The 12,458-nt window shown below is 36.5% G+C and overlaps 1 long non-coding RNA gene across 1 annotated transcript; it reads right to left on the reverse strand.

The window, feature by feature from the left end:
- Positions 1-8,501: 8,501 nt before the first annotated feature.
- LOC113081402 (uncharacterized) lies at positions 8,502-10,233 on the reverse strand. The gene is made up of 4 exons (XR_003282176.1): positions 9,865-10,233; positions 9,186-9,240; positions 9,022-9,061; positions 8,502-8,615 (listed from the first exon to the last, which is right to left on the reverse strand). It is a non-coding gene; the product is annotated as an uncharacterized LOC113081402 (long non-coding RNA).
- Between the last annotated feature and the right edge of the window lie 2,225 nt (positions 10,234-12,458).

A 12,458-nucleotide genomic window follows, 5' to 3' on the forward strand; every position in this document is an offset into this window, starting at 1 on the left:
CCCATTAAATTGTATTTCTGTTCAAATAAATTATTTTAAAAAAAGCATCATAGTTGGTTCTTGCATGTCTTGTTATAAAAATTGTATTATGTGAATGTACTTCACAGAAAGTTATCATATCACTGCAGACTAACTTGAAATATGGAGCAAGGTTTATATGTGCCACTTTTTTTTTGTAGGACATTTTGGAGCCATTATAAATCACTATCTACTTTCATTGTTATGAAAAGACACACTAAAACATTTTGCTTAACATCTCATGTTGTGTTTCACGGTAAAAAGAAAATACATGTTTGTAATGAACTACGTTTGGTGTATCAGAAATAGTGGAAAAGCTAATAAAATATTAAGCATTAGAAAGAAGAGAACCAAATGGAGATTTCTGTTTCACACGGCAAAGTTCACTGAAGTTTACTTAACCATTCCGTCTGTTTACAAACATCTTAGTATCAGGTCATAACAATAAAAGCGTTTTTCCAACATTCCTGTGCAGCCCAGGTCAGGTCTAAGTGAAGAGCCCATCAGCGCCCCTGTCTGCAGCACGGGACCCTGAACTCTTCATAGCGTGGGAACAATATACACACTTCCTCGGCCTTCAGAAAAAAATTACTAACCATTCTGACCACAGTGCGTGGGACTGAGCTAAGAAAGTCAAACCACGAGCATACACACACACACACATCACCATTTACACACATTCACACAAGGAAGAACTCTTGCACTTTTTGTCCAGTGCTTCACTGGAGAACACATCTTAGTTATGGCCTGAAATGGATCAGAAGAAAAACTCTGGATGGGAGATTTGCCACAGCACCTTAGTGTAGGGTTACAGAAGGCACGCACACACACACACACACACACACACACACACACACACGTCCCTCAGAGAAAAACTGAGCACATATAGATTTAGAAAACTAACAATAAGATACTAAGAGAGGCAAGGAGCATACATGGGAGCATTATTTATTGAAAAATGGTGCTATTCAGAACTGTTTACTACCTCAGCAAAGGAAAAAAGCAGTCTACCTCACAGCAAGAAGCACAAGCACCGATACTCAATATTGACGGCGGTTTTATTTACTGTATAGTAGCTCGACTGGAAGCAGCTGATGTGGCTACATAGGCAATTCGCACAAACAAACAGCGAGCCTGTGGGGAGAAGCAGGGACTGTTCATCAGTGGCCACAGGCAAACACGACTCTACACAGTCTTGTGTCTAGGCACTCCACGAACAACATCAAAGCAGCACTCCAGTCAGATTGTGGAAAACACAATCAATTGTGAGAAGCCTTTTATTTCAGAAATGTAAATTGGGCGGCTGTAGAGCGGTGACAAAGGGAGTAAGTGGTACAGTGGGAGGTGGTGTGAATCTACGGACAGAAATGGGTTTAAAGTCAGACACAGCTGTTGCGCCAACGGGAGAATGTTATATACAAGTTCTCAATATATCCGGTACCTTGCCTTATATATACAAACAATTTTGTGTTAATAAATTTTTATGTCAAGCCTAAAAAAAACAAAAAACTAATTGACACATTGCTAAAACACCATTAGCTAGTAAATTTTAAAACAAATATTAAAACACAATGTGGGCAATATATTTTTATAATTTTTAACAGTGATAATCAGAACTAAAACATGAATGAAAATGAATTTTGCACATATATAAACAACTAAAATGAATCTAAAGTTAAAACGCACACACGCCACACACACACACACATATATATATACACACACAAAGCTCCTTTTGCCTGAATTACTGTAGAAATGCGGCGTGGCATGAAGTCGATCAGTCTATGGCAGTGCTCAGGTTGCTCTGATAGTGGCCTTCAGCTCTTCTGCATTGTTGGGTCTGGTATATCGCATCTTCCTCTTCATAATACCCCATAGATTTTCTATGTGGTTAAGGTCAGGCAAGTCCTGTTGGAAATTAAATCTGCATCTCCATAAAGCGGGTCAGCAGCAGGAAGCATGAAGTTCTCTAAAACTTCCTGGTATACGGCTGCGTTGACCTTTGACCTTCAGAAAATACCAGTGAACGCAACACCAGCAGATGACATGGGCACCGCAAACCATCACTGACTGTTGGAAACTTACCATTGGACCTCAAGCAACGTGGATTGTGTGCCTCTCCTCTCTTCCTCCAGACTCTGAGACCCTGATATCCAAAGGAAATGCAAAATTTACTTTCATCAGAGAACATAAACTTTGGAATACTCCGGCAGCAGTCCTGTCCTTTTTGAAGTGAGATGCTTTCTGACGCTGTCTGCTGTTCAAAGCTGCAGTAGGTAACTTCTGTAAAAATATTTTTTTTACATATTTGTTTAAACTTGTCATTATGTCCTGACAGTAGAATATGAGACCGATAATCTGTTAAAAAAAAAACAAGCTCCTCTGGCTCCTCCCAGTGGTCCTATTGCCATTTGCAGAAATACATCGCTCCCGTTAAGAAACAACCAATCAGAGCTGCGGCCCATAACTTTGTTTGTTGTTAAAAATGTAGAAAAATGTATATAATAATAAGAGAGTACACCATGAATCCATTTTCCAACCCGTGTTTTTAGCTTGTCCTGAATCACTAGGGTGCACCTATAATAAGTGTTTATATTCTGACTATTTTAGATTGCTTCGGGGGTACCGCAGCGGAGTAACCCAGTACCTTTGTGATTCTTCATAGACATAAACAGATGAGAAGTAGTTCCGGCTACGATGTTCTTCTGCAAGACGCAAGCAGTTCTGTTTATTAACCGCTAGAGCATCAAAAGTTACCGACTGTAGCTTTCAAGAGTGGCCTGACATAAGGAATACGACAGCTGAAACCCATGTCTTCCATACATCTGTACGTAGTGGTTCTTGAAGCACTGACTCCAGCTGGCAGTCCATCTGTTGTGAATCTCCCCCACATTTTAAGATTGGGTTTTGTTTCAGAATCCTCTCCAGGGTGCGGTTATCCCTATTGTTTGTACAATTTTTTCTACAACTTATTTTCCTTCCCTTCGCCTCTCTTTAATGTGCTTGGACACAGAGCTCTGTGAACAACCAGCCTCTTCTGCAATGATCTTTTGTGTCTTGCCCTCCTTGTGCAAAGTGCCAATGGTCATCTTTTGAACAACTGTCAAGTGAGCAGTCTTCCCCATGATTGTGTAGCTTACAGAACTAGACTGAGAGACCATTTAAAGGCCTTTGCAGGTGTTTTGAGTTAATTAGCTGATTATAGTGTGGCACCAGGTGTCTTCAATATTGAACCTTTTCACAATATTCAAATTTTCTGAGACACTGAATTTGGGATTTTCCTTAGTTGTCAATTATAACATCAAAATTAAAAGAAATAAACATTTGAATAATCAGTCTGTTTGTAATGAATGTATATAATTTAGAAGTTTCAATTTTTGAATGGAATTAGTGAAAAACTTTGATAATACTTATATATACACAAATATATACACACCTATATATAATCTTTAAGTATGGTAACTTTATAAAAAAAAAAAAAAAAAAAATCTAATCCATATGGTATGTAGCTATGAAGTCCCTAACAAATATAACCCACAGGATCAATGATGGATCTTAAACACAGCAAACCATTTAATTTAAGTGAAGCAAGAGGACCAGATTTTTTTTTCACTTTTTTTTCCCTGTGAGCACCAAATGTTCACTTATAAAAAGAGGGGGCACAGTGAGGAACGTCAGACTGCACTCTTTGAAATTCCCCAACACAAATGTTACAAGAGCCGAAAAGAATGCGCTTAAATGTCAGATTGATAAAACCATAGGCAACATGTCTTGCATATGCTTGTGGTTATACATATTAAAGCAAGATGAGAGACTGAGTGTTGATCCAAAATGATTTTTTCAGAAAGAGATTTTTTAAAAAGCCACTATTTAAGGACTTTTAGGGTCTAATTTGTTTTTTTTTTTTTTTGGTCATAAGAAGCTTAACCAAATATAGCTGCAAAAATAAGGAGAAAAGCACAGGGATGTAGGTGGGGAGAGAGAGCGCAATGCTAAAGAAACCAGGTCAAGTCTTCAGAATTCTTTCAGATGGAGCTTTCAAGCACAACAATCGCAGTTAATTAGATCCAGAATATCCGCCTCCACTCCAATAACATTGTTTTTGTCAATAGAACTGGATACAATTAAACAAGAACAATGAGACAGCTCGCTCTAAACGCTGAAGTGAGATGCTCTGCTCTGCCAATATCATTGTTTGCACAGAAGACCTCTAATGAAGGAAGAATACAGCGCTTTACTAATGCAGGCCATATTCTAAACAGAACTGACAGCTTCACACAGAACCTGCCTTTATGACAGCTGACACCACACAAGCCAAACATACAGAACTAGCAATAACAACACCACTTAAATACTCATTAGCAGACTGATATAAAACAACCTGTCAGGGACGCATCCAGATCGCGAGAGATATAGAAGAGAAGCTTGAAACATAAGACAGTTAAACAATCTGAGCGGTGTGTGTGTCTATGTGTGAGTTCCTCAATGATTCATGGAGATCCTTCAGAATGCTTTTTGATGAACCGTTCAGTAGTGGTTTGGGGAGAAGGCTGGGCAAAGAAGCCGAGCAACGATTGCACTGAATCCACAATTCCTCATAGATGCCAATGGGTCCCTGGCTTAGGATGTGTTGTACACTAGACAGGACAACTGACAATAAATAAAAGCCTTTTTGTTGTAAACATGGGTTTATGTAAGTCCATGAGGATTGGATAGAAAACACTAAAGGGTGCAAGAGTGGGAGATCATAAAAGAACAGAAACACTTTACTAGGAACAGTTTGTTTGTGAGTAATCACCCCACTGAATAATAAAGTGAAGTGCATGTTGAGACTTAATGCCAAAACGTTAAGATATGGTGAGAAACTCTGCAATAGCTAGTGTAGTAACACTTTTAGTAGAAAGTTACATATCAAATGAGAAAGTACGCTGAGAGCAAATGTGATCTGCCAATTCTGCCTTATATTGTTCAAAATACTTAAAATAAATTCAATTAAAAAATAAAAGAAAAAATTTCCATGCAGTTAAAATGGATGGAAATAGGAGTGTTCACGTTTTGAAAAGAACCCAAATGCACTTTATGAAAGGGTAAGTAAATACAATGTGTACTTCTAAGCTGTAGCATATTTAGAAACCGGTCTGCAGGATGATTGCATGCACAGAATGATGATGATGCATTTTCCAGTCTGTTATTAGGGATAATAAATAATTTAAAAAAAACTGCTAATTTTGTTGTTATATCACAAAATGTACAATTATTCAAAGAGGCTATATTTCACCAGTCCTGGGCCAAGAGGTCTCTTTACCTGGGGCAAGAAGCTAACGTGTATTTTTTAAAAGTAATACTGAAGTATTTAAAAATATAACAAATGTAATTGTGATCAAATAAATGCAGCCTTGGGGAGAATAAAATAATTTTCATTACAATTACTTTACTTACCCCAAACTTTTGAATGGCATATAATTCTTCTGAAGTCACAACAATAACTTTTTGACCAACATATAGAATTAAATCAAAAGTGAACTTTAAATAATAAGCTAAAAGTGATTCTTGAATTGAGAAACTGATGAGTTTGATTCATGAATGATTCAATGAGATGAATGTTGTGAACCAAACAATCGGTTTCACTGAAAATTGAAGAGGTCATAAAACCTAAAACCAAAATGCGTTCTTGTCTCAGGAAAAAAAAAAAATTCAAATGTTCTTTTAGGGTGAACTACATAAAGTGAATGTCAGATGTGCTGTATTCATCCAATGGTGCTCAGGAGAGACCGTCTGGACTGGGATGCACATAGGTGCATGTCTATACTAGAACTGAGCTTTCTATCAAAGATTTATATAGCATCTGTTAGAGCTATTGACATACAACCATGACCTCAGAAAGAGCTGCCTTATTTTCCCATTTGAAATCATGGCAAGCACTTGGGCTCTTTGTCAAACAAATTCTGCAGAGGCCGAATCGGGAGTGAGCCAACACTTTGTCCTCACCTATACATGAATACAGACACCTTCACATATATAGAAAAACACACACACAGAAAGACACAGTCAGGATTAATGGCAGAGAACAAATTGAACCTGCTGTTGGGTGGTCGTGAAAAAGTCCGGATAAACTTTTGACTGCATGTCTGAATTATGAAGTGAAATAGATGGGTTCATTTATTTGGAAATGCACATACCAGGTGGCAAGAGCGTGGGACATTATTAATGTAGCTGTCATGTAAATTCCACATAAACACAGGAACAGAGAGGAAATGTACAATTTACAAGCATCTCACTGACCGAAGCCACAAAGCAGCCATTCATTCGCCAGCGCCGCACGTTTAAATAGAAACAAGGTAGTCAATGGCTGCACGTCAACGTTAGCCTCTCAATAAACAAGTGAATTATACAGGCCTGTCACAAAACAGATTTAAGGTTTTGATTTAACAGAAAACGTATACTTTAGAGATGAAAAAACAAAAACAAGTTACATTTAATGGCTTAAAAAATGAAACAAAAAAAGGTCATGCAACTAATGCTGCTGACTTGAGCTATATTGCTTAAAAAAATCTTTGGACTACACAGAACAACTTGGAATCTATAAATTGACATCCAAAGCAGAGTATAGTTCACCGGTGGCTGGGCAGCGGCCCTTCTCTCTATCTCTCTCTCACGATGAGTCATTAACAGGCAGGCAGAACCAAGTGTCCTGGCTTTAAATGCCACCCTCTAAAAATAAACCCCCAATTGCAGCCTGACTAATGTCTCCATCAGTATTCGCTGTTCCTGTCCTGCATGCTAGCTTAAATGCTAACCTGCACAGAGCACTTTTCCACAGGAAGGGGGGACCTACATCTTGCCCTCTCTCGATGTTAATCATAACACGCTTGGAAATTTCTGCCTTCTTTTACACATAGTTCTCTGAGGTTTTTCTTTACACGTGCCTAGCAGGGGAGGGGATCTCCTTTCTCACGTAGTCATACGTTAGGAAAAGCTGTAAAGGCTTTCTACACCTTTCAAAGCAGTGTGTTGTACAATATATATGAGTGTTTCTTCAACTACAAGCACATTTATGGCTCGGGATGATTTGTATAACAGATTTGAATGTCTTTCTTTTTGTGACGTTCACATTAAAACTCTCTTGAAAACTTTTTATCATGTTTTCTTTATTCATTTTTGCTACTTTTCAAAAGTCTTTTATATAATTTAATGTTTAACCACTGTCCCAGACCCAGATCTTCATTGTAAATATATCTTAAAATACTGGTTACTACATTTTAAAAACCATGATATATTAAACATAGAATTAAATAACTTTGTTTCTAGTTTGGAAATCATTTTCACAACACTGTAAAAAGTAATACCTAGATCAAACTTATAAAAAGTGAGGCAAGTGGCTGCATTGGATGTTTTAAGTTGAGTCAACTTGCAGCCTTTTTCAAGTATAATAAACTCTGTAAAATTACTTAATTCAAACACAACAAAATCAAGTTGAGTTAACTAATAAGTGCTATATTAGTCAGTTAGATAAACCTAATTTTCTTGGTATATGTAACGTATTTATGTGGTACTACAAGTAACCTGTACTCATTTTAGTTAGGTTTTATGAACTTTATGCTCATAGTAAATTTAACCTAATCAAGTGTGAATAAACATTTTAATTAAGTCCCGGCTATTACCTCAGAAAATACATCTAAATGTCTATATTCTAAGCAGTACAGTAAATCACTTTACATAAACAGACTTTATCAATAACAATTACAAATTCAATTGAAGAAGAAAAAGATGGGAAGACAGATTAAAGACAATAACATTTATTCAATGTCAACTAGTGTCACTTTTAACAGTGCCTACAAAACATACAAAAGTATGCATAGGGTCCAATCCCGCAAAGAGCCTGTGATATATCTCAGAAGTATACACCAGATTTGAGTGATATTAGAGGTTGTGAGCATAGACAAGTCCAAACAGGAGGTTTTCTACAGGTTTGGCACACCTCTGACCATGGGTTGTCCTTCTACTGTGATAATCCCAATCGTGTTTGGCTGATGGCGCATGTATATTTTCAGTGGGGAACTGCCAAGCTCAGCGTGCACCTCTGTTTCATCAAAAAAGAGACAAAAAAGAATCAAGAGTTTGGTCAGACAAACAGGTATTGAGATGAATATAGCAGACTGGTAGAAGACAGATACGACACAAAGTCAAAGTTGTACTTTTTAGTTGCTTAAGGTGATGGATACTTTGACTAGAGCATGTGACCAGAGTGAAGTCTACCATGACAATGTCATAGAGTGTTGGTACTATACTATCATGATCTACTGTAGCATGAGTGTTGTCTTTTCTCGTTCAAAGGATACATTACAATAAAACAATGCAATTTTCCTTGCCTGTACCTTATTGGTCATCACATTACTGTATTAAATATATTTCAAGAACAAAGTAATTACCCCATATCATCACAATAGTAATAACATAAAGACAGAAATTATATAAGTAGCTTTAAGCCCAGTACATACATGGTGGACACTGATGAGGTCTTCCTTTCCCTCCCATATGTACTCAATCAGGCATCTCAGTACCACTTCTCTCCTTTTCTCCACATAGCCAGATGGATCCTGTCAACAAGTAAAATCTGATCAAAATTCACTGCCTGATGACAGTATCACAAATTAGAGAACCTCTGTATTTCAACCATGCAATTGATGTAAAAGGTTGTACTATACATACACCACTACCACTGTACTGTACAAGATCTCACACTATCACCAGCATCTCACAAAATTGAGATTTAACTGACCATGTAGGCTGTATTTATCAGTATGAATCAAGCTTCTATTAGTGCAGTAGTAGAAGGAGGCAGAAAGGTGATCATATCTGCCTTCTATTGGTGGTTGGTACATAAAACCTAATTCAGAAATGTAATTGTATGGAGCCAACACTATTGTTTGCAATTTTACCTATGTTTTACTTACCTGGGAATAATTATAGCTTTAACTGTATCTATTCTGAAGTTTTTCTTACCTGTATCTGAAGACCCCAGGTAACAAAAACGCTTGGTTACCTAAAGACCAGAAAAAATATGCATGTTAGAATAAGTTTAAAAACCAGTGGTAAATGTAAAATATTTAAGTAACAGGTTAAAAATAGTTTTATGGTTTTGAGCCAGTGCTATCAAATGCACTTACAACTCTGCTGCTGATAACACGAGGACCCCACGACAGCTGCATGCCCCACCGGAGACTGTGTTATTAAGATGAAATTAAATAAGTCAAGTCACCTTTATTTACAGTACACAGCACTTTGATATATATATATATATATATATATATATATATATATATATATATATATATATATATATATATATATATATATATATATATATATATATATATATATATATATATATATATATAAAGTATTCTTTGTTGCCTTTTTCTCCATCACACTTTGGAAAACATTATATATGACCTGAAAACATAAAATCGCAAAATTCATCCTTTGAAACCCATTTTAAATTCATCTACCATGAAAATTGTACATCAAAATCATGTTACAAAATGTTTTCAGTCGTGAATTATAGGTTTGGATCATGCACTTTCAAGTCTATGTTCAAAAATGTGAATGGCAGTTAACAGGGTAAGTTAACGCTAACTAACAACACGGTCTTAACTGCTGTTGTCTTCTGATCGTTGCATACAAGACTTCACTGCTTAGCACTGTGTAGCCAACTTAGCTTGCCATGTGTGCAGGATAGCTAGCTATACAGTACAATTTGCAAACCTTACTTTAGCTTCCTAGTTGAGTGAACGATTTTGCGTGACTTTACATCACAAATAAATTGCCAAAACTTGCACATCTTACCGTGTTAATCAGTCTGTGAAATTTAGATCCGCTGCAGCTTTCAAACAGTTGAAGTGCCGAGGAAGCATCTGCCTTGGAAAGTCCCCGCCAGTGAAGAAGGGATAAATCCAACTTAATTTTTATGTGTTTTTTATTTCAAATATTTAAGTTTGATGAACACACATGCCACATCGACAGCTGCTCAAATAAATTGTGCATTTCAACTCACTTTTATAACATTTCTTGTACACAACAAACTCATACAAAAAGCTACCCAAATAAATTGCTATTGTTTTACTTAAAATATATTGTTATGTAAAAAGTGATATATTTTAAGTAAAGAGGAAGTATATTTATACTTTTTAGTATAAAACAAATAAAATAAACTAGATTACAACTATTTAAAATATATAAAACCTACTGTGTGGGTGTAGCACTTTTTACAGTGAAGTTGAATTTTTTAAGATAAAATTGTGGTGTCATATCACACCACAAAACTTTGCCCTGATAAAGTTTTATCAAAAGTTAGTGTACTCCCTCAGCAGGGAGAAATACGTTTGGTATGAAATTAGGCATGATGGCAAATTGTGAGAGTATTTTTGTCGCACATTTCCAGTCAAACAATTTAAAATTTAAAGCACATGAAATGCTAGCTATGGAATTAGTCTAAACGAGACAATTTATTTATTCACATAAACCAAGGATTCTCAAATTTTGTAAACTGAACCCAACTGATGAAAATCCACCTGCGGTTTTAGGTTTGTATTTCAATAATTTAACAAAACATTTGTATGTTCACGGTTCTCTCATGACAGTTAATGGTCACATGCAGTTAAACCAATAAAATATACTCCAAGTGTTTTATTTTGACTGATATTATTTTAACATTTATGTATAATAAAACTTACATTTTTATGACATAATTAATCATTTCCTTTTCATCCTCCAGCAGTTCCTTCACAATCCCCAGTTTAGGAAATCCTGCCAGAATATAATTTCCTCAAGAGAATGTTAACAAATGCAATAATAATAATAATAATAATTTGAGGTGGTGGAAATTGCATAAAAAATTTAAGAGGACAAATTAAATGGACCAGCTGTGGAAAAATAAGGTCCACAGGTCAAAAAAAAAAAAAGTTAAAGAAACACCAATAAAACATGACACCTTGAATATTGTGTACTCATGAACTGCTGGTGTTTCTCCCAGTTTAAGAGCAACTCAGCAAATGTGTGTGTGTGTTGTGTTGGGGGGGGCATGAGGTGTAGTCGCCAATAGCTCTAGAAAACCAAACATGCATGATTGATGTAGAATGAAGATGGGTCTCAGGTCGAGGTGAAAGAGGAGGGGAGTTTCCTGTGGGCTGAGGGCGATAAGAACCCTATTTCAAATAAAGCTACATAAGGCATGAAACAGTGTGGTTAAGCCAGCTCTTGTGTGGAATGTAGTGCTTGACGTGCATGCCTATATGGCCCTTTACATCTGAATCGCAGACAGACGGAGTGTCTACAGCCTCCTGTGAGGCCCTCTTCCCCAACGGTCCACATTCACCACGTCAATGGAGGAGAGATGGGGAGGACTTAATAAAGCTTGGTGGGACACCTGCTCCTAGTCATCCACACTGGGGAATCTGTGGGTGTTTATTTCACATGAGGGGACTCCAACGGACTGGAATCGAACACACACACAGGCACAGACAGACAGGGGCTCACAGGATTTGGGCTTGAATAACTGTTTTACAGCACCTTGGAGCACAGACGGCGAGGGGCCCTGCTCTCAGAGGGCTTAAAGAGTCCTGCTCAAAAGCAGCAGCTGCCTCGGGACCTTTCCCCCCTTGCAGGGGCCCAGGCGATCACGTGGCTCCGCTACAATCAAGAGCCTTTTAACCATTTAATCATTTAGCAGAGAGCACACACATATCATTCTCCACCCTAAACAGCTGTCACAGGCCATCCTGAGCCGCTGAAATCGGAGGACGTCATTAACCGCTATAAAACATGCTCTGAAACAAGTTAGTATTTTATATGTGACACAAAGTTATCCCATGGGATGCTACTCAATCAATGTCAGGACGTCCTGGGTAAAGAGCTTTTGATGTGAACGGTTGATAAATTGCAGTCTGCAAAAAAAAAAAAAAAACAAAAAAAAAAAAAAAGCTGTGCAAGATGCAATTCAAGTTCATTTAAATACAAATCCAACAGCAACTAAATGGGTTTTGACATTAAATAAATACTTTTGGAAAGTTGTCCTGTGGTATGGAGGTTTCGTACCTCAATTTAAAACAAGCAGCATTTACCTTTTTGAAAAATTATTTTACCATAAAAACAAACAAATATTATCTTGTCATGTAACCTAAAAGACAACTAATAATATTTATGCCTTAATGTTATATAAAAAAGTTAAGAATATTAGAAATAAGAATTAAGATGAATTAATGTTATTATATTTGGTTAATTCATTTGAATTATGTTTTTGAAATATTTACCAATATATATATTTTTTTTTTTAAATATTTTATATATTTAAGTTGCTTTGGAGTATATAGTGTCAAACTGCATTGTCAATGTGTTTATTATTTTATTTTTTTCCTTGTGTTTGAGTTGCATTTTATATATGA

The sequence above is a fragment of the Carassius auratus genome, unplaced genomic scaffold (genome assembly GCF_003368295.1).
Source record: "Carassius auratus strain Wakin unplaced genomic scaffold, ASM336829v1 scaf_tig00034142, whole genome shotgun sequence".
Lineage (NCBI taxonomy): Eukaryota > Metazoa > Chordata > Actinopteri > Cypriniformes > Cyprinidae > Carassius > Carassius auratus.